Source organism: Hydractinia symbiolongicarpus, chromosome 8, assembly GCF_029227915.1.
Source record: "Hydractinia symbiolongicarpus strain clone_291-10 chromosome 8, HSymV2.1, whole genome shotgun sequence".
NCBI classification, from domain to species: Eukaryota; Metazoa; Cnidaria; class Hydrozoa; order Anthoathecata; family Hydractiniidae; genus Hydractinia; species Hydractinia symbiolongicarpus.
In genome coordinates this window covers 313,536-328,276 of record NC_079882.1, presented here as the reverse complement: position 1 = coordinate 328,276, position 14,741 = coordinate 313,536, and positions in this window count along the sequence as shown.

Genomic DNA, 14,741 nt, shown 5'->3' with positions numbered 1-14,741 from the left:
GCGGGTTTTCGTTTGCCGGCGATTAAACTTCTTTTATTCAGCGTCTCATCAAAAATGAAAACATTTTTGAAAACTACAAGTCTCATGCGTTTTAGTGATGACAAAATAATTTAAAAAATCGTTCGGGAAATGAGTTTACTTCCTGGGTACTTTCTTTGTATACTTCTGACTATACGGGCCGAGTCAGGGATTTACGGGAAATCGCGGGTTTTCGTTTGCCGGCGATTAAACTTCTTTTATTCAGCGTCTCATCAAAAATGAAAACATTTTTAAAAACTACAAGTCTCATGCGTTTTAGTGCTGAAAAAATAATTTAAAAAATTGTTCGGGAAATGAGTTTACTCCCTGGATCCTTTCTTTGTATACTTTTGACTATACGGGCCGAGTCCGGGATTTACGGGAAATCGCGGGTTTTCGTTTGTTGGCGATTAAACTTCTTTTATTCAGCGTCTTATCAAAAATGAAAACATTTTTGAAAACCACAAGTCTCATGCGTTTTAGTGCTGAAAAAATAATTTAAAAAATCGTTCGGGAAATGAGTTTACTCCCTGGGTAATTTCCCTCTATACTTTTGACTATACGGGTCGAGTCAGGGATTTACGGGAAATCGCGGGTTTTCGTTTTCCGGCAATTAAACTTCTTTTATTCAGCGTCTCATCAAAAATGAAAACATTTTTAAAAACTACAAGTCTCATGCGTTTTAGTGCTGAAAAAATAATTTAAAAAATTGTTCGGGAAATGAGTTTACTCCCTGGGTACTTTCTTTGTATACTTTTGACTATACGGGCCGACTCCGGGATTTACGGGAAATCGCGGGTTTTTGTTTGCCGGCGATTCAACTTCTTTTATTCAGCGTCTCATCAAAAATGAAAACATTTTTAAAAACTACAAGTCTCATGCGTTTTAGTGCTGAAAAAATAATTTAAAAAATTGTTTGGGAAATGAGTTTACTCCCTGGGTACTTTCTTTGTATACTTTTGACTATACGGGCCGAGTTTGGGATTTACGGGAAATCGCGTGTTTTCGTTTGCCGGCGATTAAACTTCTTTTATTCAGCGTCTCATCAAAAATGAAAACATTTTTAAAAACTACAAGTCTCATGCGTTTTAGTGCTGAAAAAATAATTTAAAAAATTGTTCGGGAAATGAGTTTACTCCCTGGATACTTTCTTTGTATACTTTTGACTATACGGGCCGAGTCCGGGATTTACGGGAAATCGCGGGTTTTCGTTTGTTGGCGATTAAACTTCTTTTATTCAGCGTCTTATCAAAAATGAAAACATTTTTGAAAACTACAAGTCTCATGCGTTTTAGTGCTGAAAAAATAATTTAAAAAATCGTTCGGGAAATGAGTTTACTCCCTGGGTAATTTCCCTCTATACTTTTGACTATACGGGTCGAGTCAGGGATTTACGGGAAATCGCGGGTTTTCGTTTGCCGGCGATTAAACTTCTTTTATTCAGCGTCTCATCAAAAATGAAAACATTTTTAAAAACTACAAGTCTCATGCGTTTTAATGCTGAAAAAATAATTTAAAAAATTGTTCGGGAAATGAGTTTACTCCCTGGGTACTTTCTTTGTATACTTTTGACTATACGGGCCGAGTCCGGGATTTACGGGAAATCGCGGGTTTTCGTTTGTTGGCGATTAAACTTCTTTTATTCAGCGTCTTATCAAAAATGAAAACATTTTTGAAAACTACAAGTCTCATGCGTTTTAGTGCTGAAAAAATAATTTAAAAAATTGTTCGGGAAATGAGTTTACTCCCTGGGTACTTTCTTTGTATACTTTTGACTATACGGGCCGAGTTTGGGATTTACGGGAAATCGCGGGTTTTCGTTTGCCGGCGAATAAACTTCTTTTATTCACCGTCTCATCAAAAATGAAAACATTTTTGAAAACTACAAGTCTCATGCGTTTTAGTGATGACAAAATAATTTAAAAAATCGTGCGGGAAATGAGTTTACTTCCTGGGTACTTTCTTTGTGTACTTCTGACTATACGGGCCGAGTCAGGGATTTACGGGAAATCGCGGGTTTTCGTTTGCCGGCGATTAAACTTCTTTTATTCAGTGTCTCATCAAAAAAGAAAACATTTTTAAAAACTACAAGTCTCATGCGTTTTAGTGCTGAAAAAATAATTTAAAAAATTGTTCGGGAAATGAGTTTACTCCCTGGGTACTTTCTTTGTATACTTTTGACTATACGGGCCGAGACCGGGATTTACCGGAAATCGCGGGTTTTCGTTTGCCGGCGATTAAACTTCTTTTATTCAGCGTCTCATCAAAAATGAAAACATTTATAAAAACTACAAGTCTCATGCGTTTTAGTGCTGAAAAAATAATTTAAAAAATTGTTCGGGAAATGAGTTTACTCCCTGGGTACTTTCTTTGTATACTTTTGACTATACGGGCCGAGTTTGGGATTTACGGGAAATTGCGGGTTTTCGTTTGCCGGCGATTAAACTTCTTTTATTCAGGGTCTCATCAAAAATGAAAACATTTTTGAAAACTACAAGTCTCATGCGTTTTAGTGCTGAAAAAATAATTTAAAAAATTGTTCGGGAAATGAGTTTACTCCCTGGGTACTTTCTTTGTATACTTTTGACTATACGGGCCGTGTCCGGGATTTACGGGAAATCGCGGGTTTTCGTTTGCCGGCAATTAAACTTCTTTTATTCAGCGTCTCATCAAAAATAAAAACATTTTTAAAAACTATAAGTCTCATGCGTTTTAGTGATGACAAAATAATTTAAAAAATCGTTCGGGAAATGAGTTTACTCCCTGGGTACTTTCTTTGTATACTTCTGACTATACGGGCCGAGTCAGGGATTTACGGGAAATCGCGGGTTTTCCTTTGCCGGCAATTAAACTTCTTTTATTCACCGCCTCATCAAAAATGAAAACATTTTTAAAAACTACAAGTCTCATGCGTTTTAGTGCTGAAAAAATAATTTAAAAAATCGTTCGGGAAATGAGTTTACTCCCTGGGTACTTTCTTTGTATACTTTTGACTATACGGGCCGTGTCCGGGATTTACGGGAAATCGCGGGTTTTCGTTTGCCGGCAATTAAACTTCTTTTATTCAGCGTCTCATCAAAAATAAAAACATTTTTAAAAACTATAAGTCTCATGCGTTTTAGTGATGACAAAATAATTTAAAAAATCGTTCGGGAAATGAGTTTACTCCCTGGGTACTTTCTCTGTATACTTCTGACTATACGGGCCGAGTCAGGGATTTACGGGAAATCGCGGGTTTTCCTTTGCCGGCAATTAAACTTCTTTTATTCAGCGCCTCATCAAAAATGAAAACATTTTTAAAAACTACAAGTCTCATGCGTTTTAGTGCTGAAAAAATAATTTAAAAAATCGTTCGGGAAATCAGTTTACTTCCTCGGAACTTTCTTTATATACATTCGACTATACGGGCAAAGCCCGGGATTTACTGGAAATCGCGGGTTTTCGTTTGCTAGCGATTAAACATGTTTTATTCAGCGTCTTATCAAAAATGAAAACATTTTTGAAAACTACAAGTCTCATGCGTTTTAGTGCTGAAAAAATAATTTAAAAATCGTTCGGAAAATGAGTTTACTCCCTGGGTACTTTCTTTGTATACTTTTGACTATACGGGCCGAGTCCGGGATTTACCGGAAATCGCGGGTTTTCGTTTGCCGGCGATTAAACTTCTTTTATTCAGCGTCTCATCAAAAATGAAAACGTTTTTAAAAACTACAAGTCTCATGCGTTTTAGTGCTGAAAAAATAATTTAAAAAATTGTTCGGGAAATGAGTTTACTCCCTGGGTACTTTCTTTGTATACTTTTGACTATACGGGCCGTGTCCGGGATTTACGGGAAATCGCGGGTTTTCGTTTGCCGGCAATTAAACTTCTTTTATTCAGCGCCTCATCAAAAATGAAAACATTTTTAAAAACTACAAGTCTCATGCGTTTTAGTGCTGAAAAAATAATTTAAAAAATCGTTCGGGAAATCAGTTTACTTCCTCGGAACTTTCTTTATATACATTCGACTATACGGGCAAAGCCCGGGATTTACTGGAAATCGCGGGTTTTCGTTTGCTAGCGATTAAACTTGTTTTATTCAGCGTCTTATCAAAAATGAAAACATTTTTGAAAACTACAAGTCTCATGCGTTTTAGTGCTGAAAAAATAATTTAAAAATCGTTCGGAAAATGAGTTTACTCCCTGGGTAATTTTTTTGTATACTTTTGACTATACGGGCCGACTCCGGGATTTACGGGAAATCGCGGGTTTTTGTTTGCCGGCGATTCAACTTCTTTTATTCAAGGACTCATGAAAAATGAAAACATTTTTAAAAACTACAAGTCTCATGCGTTTTAGTGCTGAAAAATAATTTAAAAAATCGTTCGGGAAATGAGTTTACTCCCTGGGTACTTTCTTTGTATACTTTTGACTATACGGGCCGAGTCCGGGATTTACCGGAAATCGCGGGTTTTCGTTTGCCGGCGATTAAACTTCTTTTATTCAGCGTCTCATCAAAAATGAAAACGTTTTTAAAAACTACAAGTCTCATGCGTTTTAGTGCTGAAAAAATAATTTAAAAAATTGTTCGGGAAATGAGTTTACTCCCTGGGTACTTTCTTTGTATACTTTTGACTATACGGGCCGTGTCCGGGATTTACGGGAAATCGCGGGTTTTCGTTTGCCGGCAATTAAACTTCTTTTATTCAGCGCCTCATCAAAAATGAAAACATTTTTAAAAACTACAAGTCTCATGCGTTTTAGTGCTGAAAAAATAATTTAAAAAATTGTTCGGGAAATGAGTTTACTCCCTGGGTGCTTTCTTTGTATACTTTTGACTATACGGGCCGTGTCCGGGATTTACGGGAAATCGCGGGTTTTCGTTTGCCGGCAATTAAACTTCTTTTATTCAGCGCCTCATCAAAAATGAAAACATTTTTAAAAACTACAAAACTCATGCGTTTTAGTGGTGAAAAAATAAATTAAAAATCGTTCGGAAAATGAGTTTACTCCCTGGGTAATTTTTTTGTATACTTTTGACTATACGGGCCGACTCCGGGATATACGGGAAATCGCGGGTTTTTGTTTGCCGGCGATTCAACTTCTTTTATTCAAGGACTCATGAAAAATGAAAACATTTTTAAAAACTACAAGTCTCATGCGTTTTAGTGCTGAAAAATAATTTAAAAAATCGTTCGGGAAATGAGTTTACTCCCTGGGTACTTTCTTTGTATACTTTTGACTATACGGGCCGAGTCCGGGATTTACCGGAAATCGCGGGTTTTCGTTTGCCGGCGATTAAACTTCTTTTATTCAGCGTCTCATCAAAAATGAAAACGTTTTTAAAAACTACAAGTCTCATGCGTTTTAGTGCTGAAAAAATAATTTAAAAAATTGTTCGGGAAATGAGTTTACTCCCTGGGTACTTCTTTGTATACTTTTGACTATACGGGCCGTGTCCGGGATTTACGGGAAATCGCGGGTTTTCGTTTGCCGGCAATTAAACTTCTTTTATTCAGCGCCTCATCAAAAATGAAAACATTTTTAAAAACTACAAGTCTCATACGTTTTAGTGCTGAAAAAATAATTTAAAAAATTGTTCGGGAAATGAGTTTACTCCCTGGGTACTTTCTTTGTATACTTTTGACTATACGGGCCGTGTCCGGGATTTACGGGAAATCGCGGGTTTTCGTTTGCCGGCAATTAAACTTCTTTTATTCAGCGCCTCATCAAAAATGAAAACATTTTTAAAAACTACAAGTCTCATGCGTTTTAGTGCTGAAAAAATAATTTAAAAAATCGTTCGGGAAATCAGTTTACTTCCTCGGAACTTTCTTTATATACATTCGACTATACGGGCAAAGCCCGGGATTTACGGGAAATCGCGGGTTTTCGTTTGCTAGCGATTAAACTTGTTTTATTCAGCGTCTCATCAAAAATGAAAACATTTTTGAAAACTACAAGTCTCATGCGTTTTAGTGCTGAAAAAATAATTTAAAAATCGTTCGGAAAATGAGTTTACTCACTGGGTAACTTTTTTGTATACTTTTGACTATACGGGCCGACTCCGGGATTTACGGGAAATCGCGGGTTTTTGTTTGCCGGCGATTCAACTTCTTTTATTCAACGTCTCATGAAAAATGAAAACATTTTTAAAAACTACAAGTCTCATGCGTTTTAGTGCTGAAAAATAATTTCAAAAATCGTTCTGGAAATGAGTTTACTCCCTGGGTACTTTGTTTGTATACTTTTGACTATACGGGCCGAGTCGGGGATTTACCGGAAATCACGGGTTTTCGTTTGCCGGCGATTAAACTTCTTTTATTCAGCGTCTCATCAAAAATGAAAACATTTTTAAAAACTACAAGTCTCATGCGTTTTAGTGCTGAAAAAACAATTTAAAAAATTGTTCGGAAAATGAGTTTACTCCCTGGGTACTTTCTTTGTATACTTTTGACTATACGGGCCGAGTTTGCGATTTACGGGAAATCGCGGGTTTTCGTTTGCCGGCGATTAAACTTCTTTTATTCAGCGTCTCATCAAAAATGAAAACATTTTTGAAAACTACAAGTCTCATGCGTTTTAGTGATGACAAAATAATTTAAAAAATCGTTCGGGAAATCAGTTTACTCCCTGGGTGCTTTCTTTGTATACTTTTGACTATACGGGCCGTGTCCGGGATTTACGGGAAATCGCGGGTTTTCGTTTGCCGGCAATTAAACTTCTTTTATTCAGCGCCTCATCAAAAATGAAAACATTTTTAAAAACTACAAAACTCATGCGTTTTAGTGCTGAAAAAATAAATTAAAAATCGTTCGGAAAATGAGTTTACTCCCTGGGTAATTTTTTTGTATACTTTTGACTATACGGGCCGACTCCGGGATTTACGGGAAATCGCGGGTTTTTGTTTGCCGGCGATTCAACTTCTTTTATTCAAGGACTCATGAAAAATGAAAACATTTTTAAAAACTACAAGTCTCATGCGTTTTAGTGCTGAAAAATAATTTAAAAAATCGTTCGGGAAATGAGTTTACTCCCTGGGTACTTTCTTTGTATACTTTTGACTATACGGGCCGAGTCCGGGATTTACCGGAAATCGCGGGTTTTCGTTTGCCGGCGATTAAACTTCTTTTATTCAGCGTCTCATCAAAAATGAAAACGTTTTTAAAAACTACAAGTCTCATGCGTTTTAGTGCTGAAAAAATAATTTAAAAAATTGTTCGGGAAATGAGTTTACTCCCTGGGTACTTCTTTGTATACTTTTGACTATACGGGCCGTGTCCGGGATTTACGGGAAATCGCGGGTTTTCGTTTGCCGGCAATTAAACTTCTTTTATTCAGCGCCTCATCAAAAATGAAAACATTTTTAAAAACTACAAGTCTCATACGTTTTAGTGCTGAAAAAATAATTTAAAAAATTGTTCGGGAAATGAGTTTACTCCCTGGGTACTTTCTTTGTATACTTTTGACTATACGGGCCGTGTCCGGGATTTACGGGAAATCGCGGGTTTTCGTTTGCCGGCAATTAAACTTCTTTTATTCAGCGCCTCATCAAAAATGAAAACATTTTTAAAAACTACAAGTCTCATGCGTTTTAGTGCTGAAAAAATAATTTAAAAAATCGTTCGGGAAATCAGTTTACTTCCTCGGAACTTTCTTTATATACATTCGACTATACGGGCAAAGCCCGGGATTTACGGGAAATCGCGGGTTTTCGTTTGCTAGCGATTAAACTTGTTTTATTCAGCGTCTCATCAAAAATGAAAACATTTTTGAAAACTACAACTCTCATGCGTTTTAGTGCTGAAAAAATAATTTAAAAATCGTTCGGAAAATGAGTTTACTCACTGGGTAACTTTTTTGTATACTTTTGACTATACGGGCCGACTCCGGGATTTACGGGAAATCGCGGGTTTTTGTTTGCCGGCGATTCAACTTCTTTTATTCAACGTCTCATGAAAAATGAAAACATTTTTAAAAACTACAAGTCTCATGCGTTTTAGTGCTGAAAAATAATTTCAAAAATCGTTCTGGAAATGAGTTTACTCCCTGGGTACTTTGTTTGTATACTTTTGACTATACGGGCCGAGTCGGGGATTTACCGGAAATCACGGGTTTTCGTTTGCCGGCGATTAAACTTCTTTTATTCAGCGTCTCATCAAAAATGAAAACATTTTTAAAAACTACAAGTCTCATGCGTTTTAGTGCTGAAAAAACAATTTAAAAAATTGTTCGGAAAATGAGTTTACTCCCTGGGTACTTTCTTTGTATACTTTTGACTATACGGGCCGAGTTTGCGATTTACGGGAAATCGCGGGTTTTCGTTTGCCGGCGATTAAACTTCTTTTATTCAGCGTCTCATCAAAAATGAAAACATTTTTGAAAACTACAAGTCTCATGCGTTTTAGTGATGACAAAATAATTTAAAAAATCGTTCGGGAAATCAGTTTACTTCCTGGGTACTTTCTTTGTATACTTCTGACTATACGGGCCGAATCAGGGATTTACGGGAAATCGCAGGTTTTCGTTTGCCGGCGATTAAACTTCTTTTATTCAGCGTCTCATCAAAAATAAAAACATTTTTAAAAACTACAAGTCTCATGCGTTTTAGTGCTGAAAAAATAATTTAAAAAATTGTTCGGGAAATGAGTTTACTCCCTGGGTACTTTCTTTGTATACTTTTGACTATACGGGCCGAGTCCGGGATTTACGGGACATCGCGGGTTTTCGTTTGCCGGCGATTAAACTTCTTTTATTCAGCGTCTCATCAAAAATGAAAACATTTTTGAAAACTACAAGTCTCATGCGTTTTTGTGCTGAAAAAATAATTCAAAAATCGTTCGGAAAATGAGTTTACTCCCTGGGTAATTTTTTTGTATACTTTTGACTATACGGGCCGACTCCGGGATTTACGGGAAATCGCGGGTTTTTGTTTGCCGGCGATTCAACTTCTTTTATTCAACGTCTCATGAAAAATGAAAACATTTTTAAAAACTACAAGTCTCATGCGTTTTAGTGCTAAAAAATAATTTAAAAAATCGTTCGGGAAATGAGTTTACTCCCTGGGTACTTTCTTTGTATACTTTTGACTATACGGGCCGAGACCGGGATTTACCGGAAATCGCGGGTTTTCGTTTGCCGGCGATTAAACTTCTTTTATTCAGCGTCTCATCAAAAATGAAAACATTTTTAAAAACTACAAGTCTCATGCGTTTTAGTGCTGAAAAAATAATTTAAAAAATTGTTCGGGAAATGAGTTTACTCCCTGGGTACTTTCTTTGTATACTTTTGACTATACGGGCCGACTCCGGGATTTACGGGAAATCGCGGGTTTTTGTTTGCCGGCGATTCAACTTCTTTTATTCAACGTCTCATGAAAAATGAAAACATTTTTAAAAACTACAAGTCTCATGCGTTTTAGTGCTGAAAAATAATTTAAAAAATCTTTCGGGAAATGAGTTTACTCCCTGGGTACTTTCTTTGTATACTTTTGACTATACGGGCCGAGACCGGGATTTACCGGAAATCGCGGGTTTTCGTTTGCCGGAGATTAAACTTCTTTTATTCAGCGTCTCATCAAAAATGAAAACATTTTTGAAAATTACAAGTCTCATGCGTTTTAGTGCTGAAAAAATAATTTAAAAAATTGTTCGGGAAATGAGTTGACTCCCTGGGTACTTTCTTTGTATACTTTTGACTATACGGGCCGAGTCCGGGATTTACGGGAAATCGCGGGTTTTCGTTTGCCGGCGATTAAACTTCTTTTATTCAGCGTCTCATCAAAAATGAAAACATTTTTAAAAACTACAAGTCTCATGTGTTTTAGTGCTGAAAAAATAATTTAAAAAATTGTTGGGGAAATGAGTTTACTCCCTGGGTACTTTCTTTGTATACTTCTGACTATACGGGCCAAGTCAGGGATTTACGGGAAATCGCGGGTTTTCCTTTGCCGGCGATTAAACTTCTTTTATTCAGCGTCTCATCAAAAATGAAAACATTTTTGAAAACTACAAGTCTCATGCGTTTTAGTGCTGAAAAAATAATTTAAAAAATTGTTCGGGAAATGAGTTTACTCCCTGGGTACTTTCTTTGTATACTTTTGACTATACGGGCCGAGTCCGGGATTTACGGGAAATCGCGGGTTTTCGTTTGCCGGCGATTAAACTTCTTTTATTCAGCGTCTCATCAAAAATGAAAACATTTTTAAAAACTACAATTCTCATGCGTTTTAGTGCTGAAAAAATAATTTAAAAAATTGTTTGGGAAATGAGTTTACTCCCTGGGTACTTTCTTTGTATACTTCTGACTATACGGGCCGAGTCAGGGATTTACGGGAAATCGCGGGTTTTCCTTTGCCGGCAATTAAACTTCTTTTACTCAGCGCCTCATCAAAAATGAAAACATTTTTAAAAACTACAAGTCTCATGCGTTTTAGTGCTGAAAAAATAATTTAAAAAATCGTTCGAGAAATGGGTTTACTTCCTCGGAACTTTCTTTATATACATTCGACTATACGGGCAAAGCCCGGGATTTACTGGAAATCGCGGGTTTTCGTTTGCTAGCGATTAAACTTGTTTTATTCAGCGTCTCATCAAAAATGAAAACATTTTTGAAAATTACAAGTCGCATGCGTTTTAGTAATGAAAAAATAATTTTAAAAATCGTTCGAGAAATGGGTTTACTCCCTGGGTACCTTCTTTGTATACTTTTTACTATACGGATCGTGGCCAGGATTAAGGAGAAATCGCGGGTTTTCGTTTGCCGGCGATTAAACTTCTTTTATTCAGCGTCTCATCAAAAATGAAATTTTTTTTGAAAACTACAAGTCTCATGGGTTTTAGTGATGAAAAAATAATTTAAAAAATCGTTCAGGAAATGAGTTTACTCCCTGGTTACTTTCTTTGTATGCTTTTGACTATACGGGCCGAGTCCGGGATTTATGGGAAGTCGCGGGTTTTCGTTTGCCGGCGATTAAACTTCTTTTATTCAGCGTCTCATCAAAAATGAAAACATTTTTGAAAACTACAAGTCTCATGCGTTTTAGTGCTGAAAAAATAATTTAAAAAATCGTTCGGGAAATGAGTTTACTCCCTGGGTAATTTCCCTCTATACTTTTGACTATACGGGTCGAGTCAGGGATTTACGGGAAATCGCGGGTTTTCGTTTGCCGGCGATTAGACTTCTTTTATTCAGCGTCCCATCAAAAATGAAAACATTTTTAAAAACTACAAGTCTCATGCGTTTTAGTGCTGAAAAAATAATTTAAAAAATTGTTCGGGAAATGAGTTTACTCCCTGGGAACTTTCTTTGTATACTTTTGACTATACGGGCCGAGACCGGGATTTACCGGAAGTCGCGGGTTTTCGTTTGCCGGCGATTAAACTTCTTTTATTCAGCGTCTCATCAAAAATGAAATCATTTTTGAAAACTACAAGTCTCATGCGTTTTAGTGCTGAAAAAATAATTTAAAAAATTGTTCGGGAAATGAGTTTACTCCCTGGGTACTTTCTTTGTATACTTTTGACTATACGGGCCGAGTCCGGGATTTACGGGAAATCGCGGGTTTTCGTTTGCCGGCGATTAAACTTCTTTTATTCAGCGTCTCATCAAAAATGAAAACATTTTTAAAAACTACAAGTCTCATGCGTTTAAGTGCTGAAAAAATAATTTAAAAAATTGTTCGGGAAATGAGTTTACTCCCTGGGTACTTTCTTTGTATACTTCTGACTATACGGGCCGAGTCAGGGATTTACGGGAAATCGCGGGTTTTCCTTTGCCGGCAATTAAACTTCTTTTACTCAGCGCCTCATCAAAAATGAAAACATTTTTAAAAACTACAAGTCTCATGCGTTTTAATGCTGAAAAAATAATTTAAAAAATCGTTCGGGAAATCAGTTTACTTCCTCGGAACTTTCTTTATATACATTCGACTATACGGGCAAAGCCCGGGATTTACGGGAAATCGCGGGTTTTCGTTTGCTAGCGATTAAACTTGTTTTATTCAGCGTCTCATCAAAAATGAAAACATTTTTGAAAATTACAAGTCTCATGCGTTTTAGTAATGAAAAAATAATTTTAAAAATCGTTCGAGAAATGGGTTTACTCCCTGGGTACCTTCTTTGTATACTTTTTACTATACGGATCGTGGCCAGGATTAAGGAGAAATCGCGGGTTTTCGTTTGCCGGCGATTAAACTTCTTTTATTCAGCGTCTCATCAAAAATGAAAATTTTTTTGAAAACTACAAGTCTCATGGGTTTTAGTGATGAAATAATAATTTAAAAAATCGTTCAGGAAATGAGTTTACTCCCTGGTTACTTTCTTTGTATGCTTTTGACTATACGGGCCGAGTCCGGGATTTACGGGAAGTCGCGGGTTTTCGTTTGCCGGCGATTAAACTTCTTTTATTCAGCGTCTCATCAAAAATGAAAACATTTTTGAAAACTACAAGTCTCATGCGTTTTAGTGCTGAAAAAATAATTTAAAAAATCGTTTGGGAAATGAGTTTACTCCCTGGGTAATTTCCCTCTATACTTTTGACTATACGGGTCGAGTCAGGGATTTACGGGAAATCGCGGGTTTTTGTTTGCCGGCGATTAGACTTCTTTTATTCAGCGTCCCATCAAAAATGAAAACATTTTTAAAAACTACAAGTCTCATGCGTTTTAGTGCTGAAAAAATAATTTAAAAAATTGTTCGGGAAATGAGTTTACTCCCTGGGTACTTTCTTTGTATACTTTTGACTATACGGGCCGAGACCGGGATTTACCGGAAGTCGCGGGTTTTCGTTTGCCGGCGATTAAACTTCTTTTATTCAGCGTCTCATCAAAAATGAAAACATTTTTGAAAACTACAAGTCTCATGCGTTTTAGTGCTGAAAAAATAATTTAAAAAATCGTTCGGGAAATGAGTTTACTCCCTGGGTAATTTCCCTCTATACTTTTGACTATACGGGTCGAGTCAGGGATTTACGGGAAATCGCGGGTTTTCGTTTGCCGGCGATTAGACTTCTTTTATTCAGCGTCCCATCAAAAATGAAAACATTTTTAAAAACTGCAAGTCTCATGCGTTTTAGTGCTGAAAAAATAATTTAAAAAATTGTTCGGGAAATGAGTTTACTCCCTGGGTACTTTCTTTGTATACTTTTGACTATACGGGCCGAGACCGGGATTTACCGGAAATCGCGGGTTTTCGTTTGCCGGCGATTAAACTTCTTTTATTCAGCGTCTCATCAAAAATGAAAACATTTTTGAAAACTACAAGTCTCATGCGTTTTAGTGCTGAAAAAATAATTTAAAAAATTGTTCGGGAAATGAGTTTACTCCCTGGGTACTTTCTTTGTATACTTTTGACTATACGGGCCGAGTCTGGGATTTACGGGAAATCGCGGGTTTTCGTTTGCCGGCGATTAAACTTCTTTTATTCAGCGTCTCATCAAAAATGAAAACATTTTTGAAAATTACAAGTCTCATGTGTTTTAGTAATGAAAAAATAATTTTAAAAATCGTTCGAGAAATGGGTTTACTCCCTGGGTACCTTCTTTGTATACTTTTTACTATACGGATCGTGGCCAGGATTAAGGAGAAATCGCGGGTTTTCGTTTGCCGGCGATTAAACTTCTTTTATTCAGCGTCTCATTAAAAATGAAAATTTTTTTGAAAACTACAAGTCACATGGGTTTTAGTGATGAAAAAATAATTTAAAAAATCGTTCAGGAAATGAGTTTACTCCCTGGTTACTTTCTTTGTATACTTTTGACTATACGGGCCGAGTCAGGGATTTACGGGAAATCGCGGGTTTTCGTTTGCCGGCGATTAGACTTCTTTTATTCAGCGTCCCATCAAAAATGAAAACATTTTTAAAAACTACAAGTCTCATGCGTTTTAGTGCTGAAAAAATAATTTAAAAAATTGTTCGGGAAATGAGTTTACTCCCTGGGTACTTTCTTTGTATACTTTTGACTATACGGGCCGAGACCGGGATTTTCCGGAAATTGCGGGTTTTCGTTTGCCGGCGATTAAACTTCTTTTATTCAGCGTCTCATCAAAAATGAAAACATTTTTGAAAACTACAAGTCTCATGCGTTTTAGTGCTGAAAAAAAAATTAAAAAATTGTTCGGGAAATGAGTTTACTCCCTGGGTACTTTCTTTGTATACTTTTGACTATACGGGCCGAGACCGGGATTTACCGGAAATCGCGGGTTTTCGTTTGCCGGCGATTAAACTTCTTTTATTCAGCGTCTCATCAAAAATGAAAACATTTTTGAAAACTACAAGTCTCATGCGTTTAATGCTGAAAAAATAATTTAAAAAATTGTTCGGGAAATGAGTTTACTCCCTGGGTACTTTCTTTGTATACTTTTGACTATACGGGCCGAGTCCGGGATTTACGGGAAATCGCGGGTTTTCGTTTGCCGGCGATTAAACTTCTTTTATTCAGCGTCTCCTCAAAAATGAAAACATTTTTAAAAATTACAAGTCTCATGCGTTTTAGTGCTGAAAAAATAATTTAAAAAATTGTTCGGGAAATGAGTTTACTCCCTGGGTACTTTCTTTGTATACTTCTGACTATACGGGCCGAGTCAGGGATTTACGGGAAATCGCGGGTTTTCCTTTGCCGGCAATTAAACTTCTTTTACTCAGCGCCTCATCAAAAATGAAAACATTTTTAAAAACTACAAGTCTCATGCGTTTTAATGCTGAAAAAATAATTTAAAAAATCGTTCGGGAAATCAGTTTACTTCC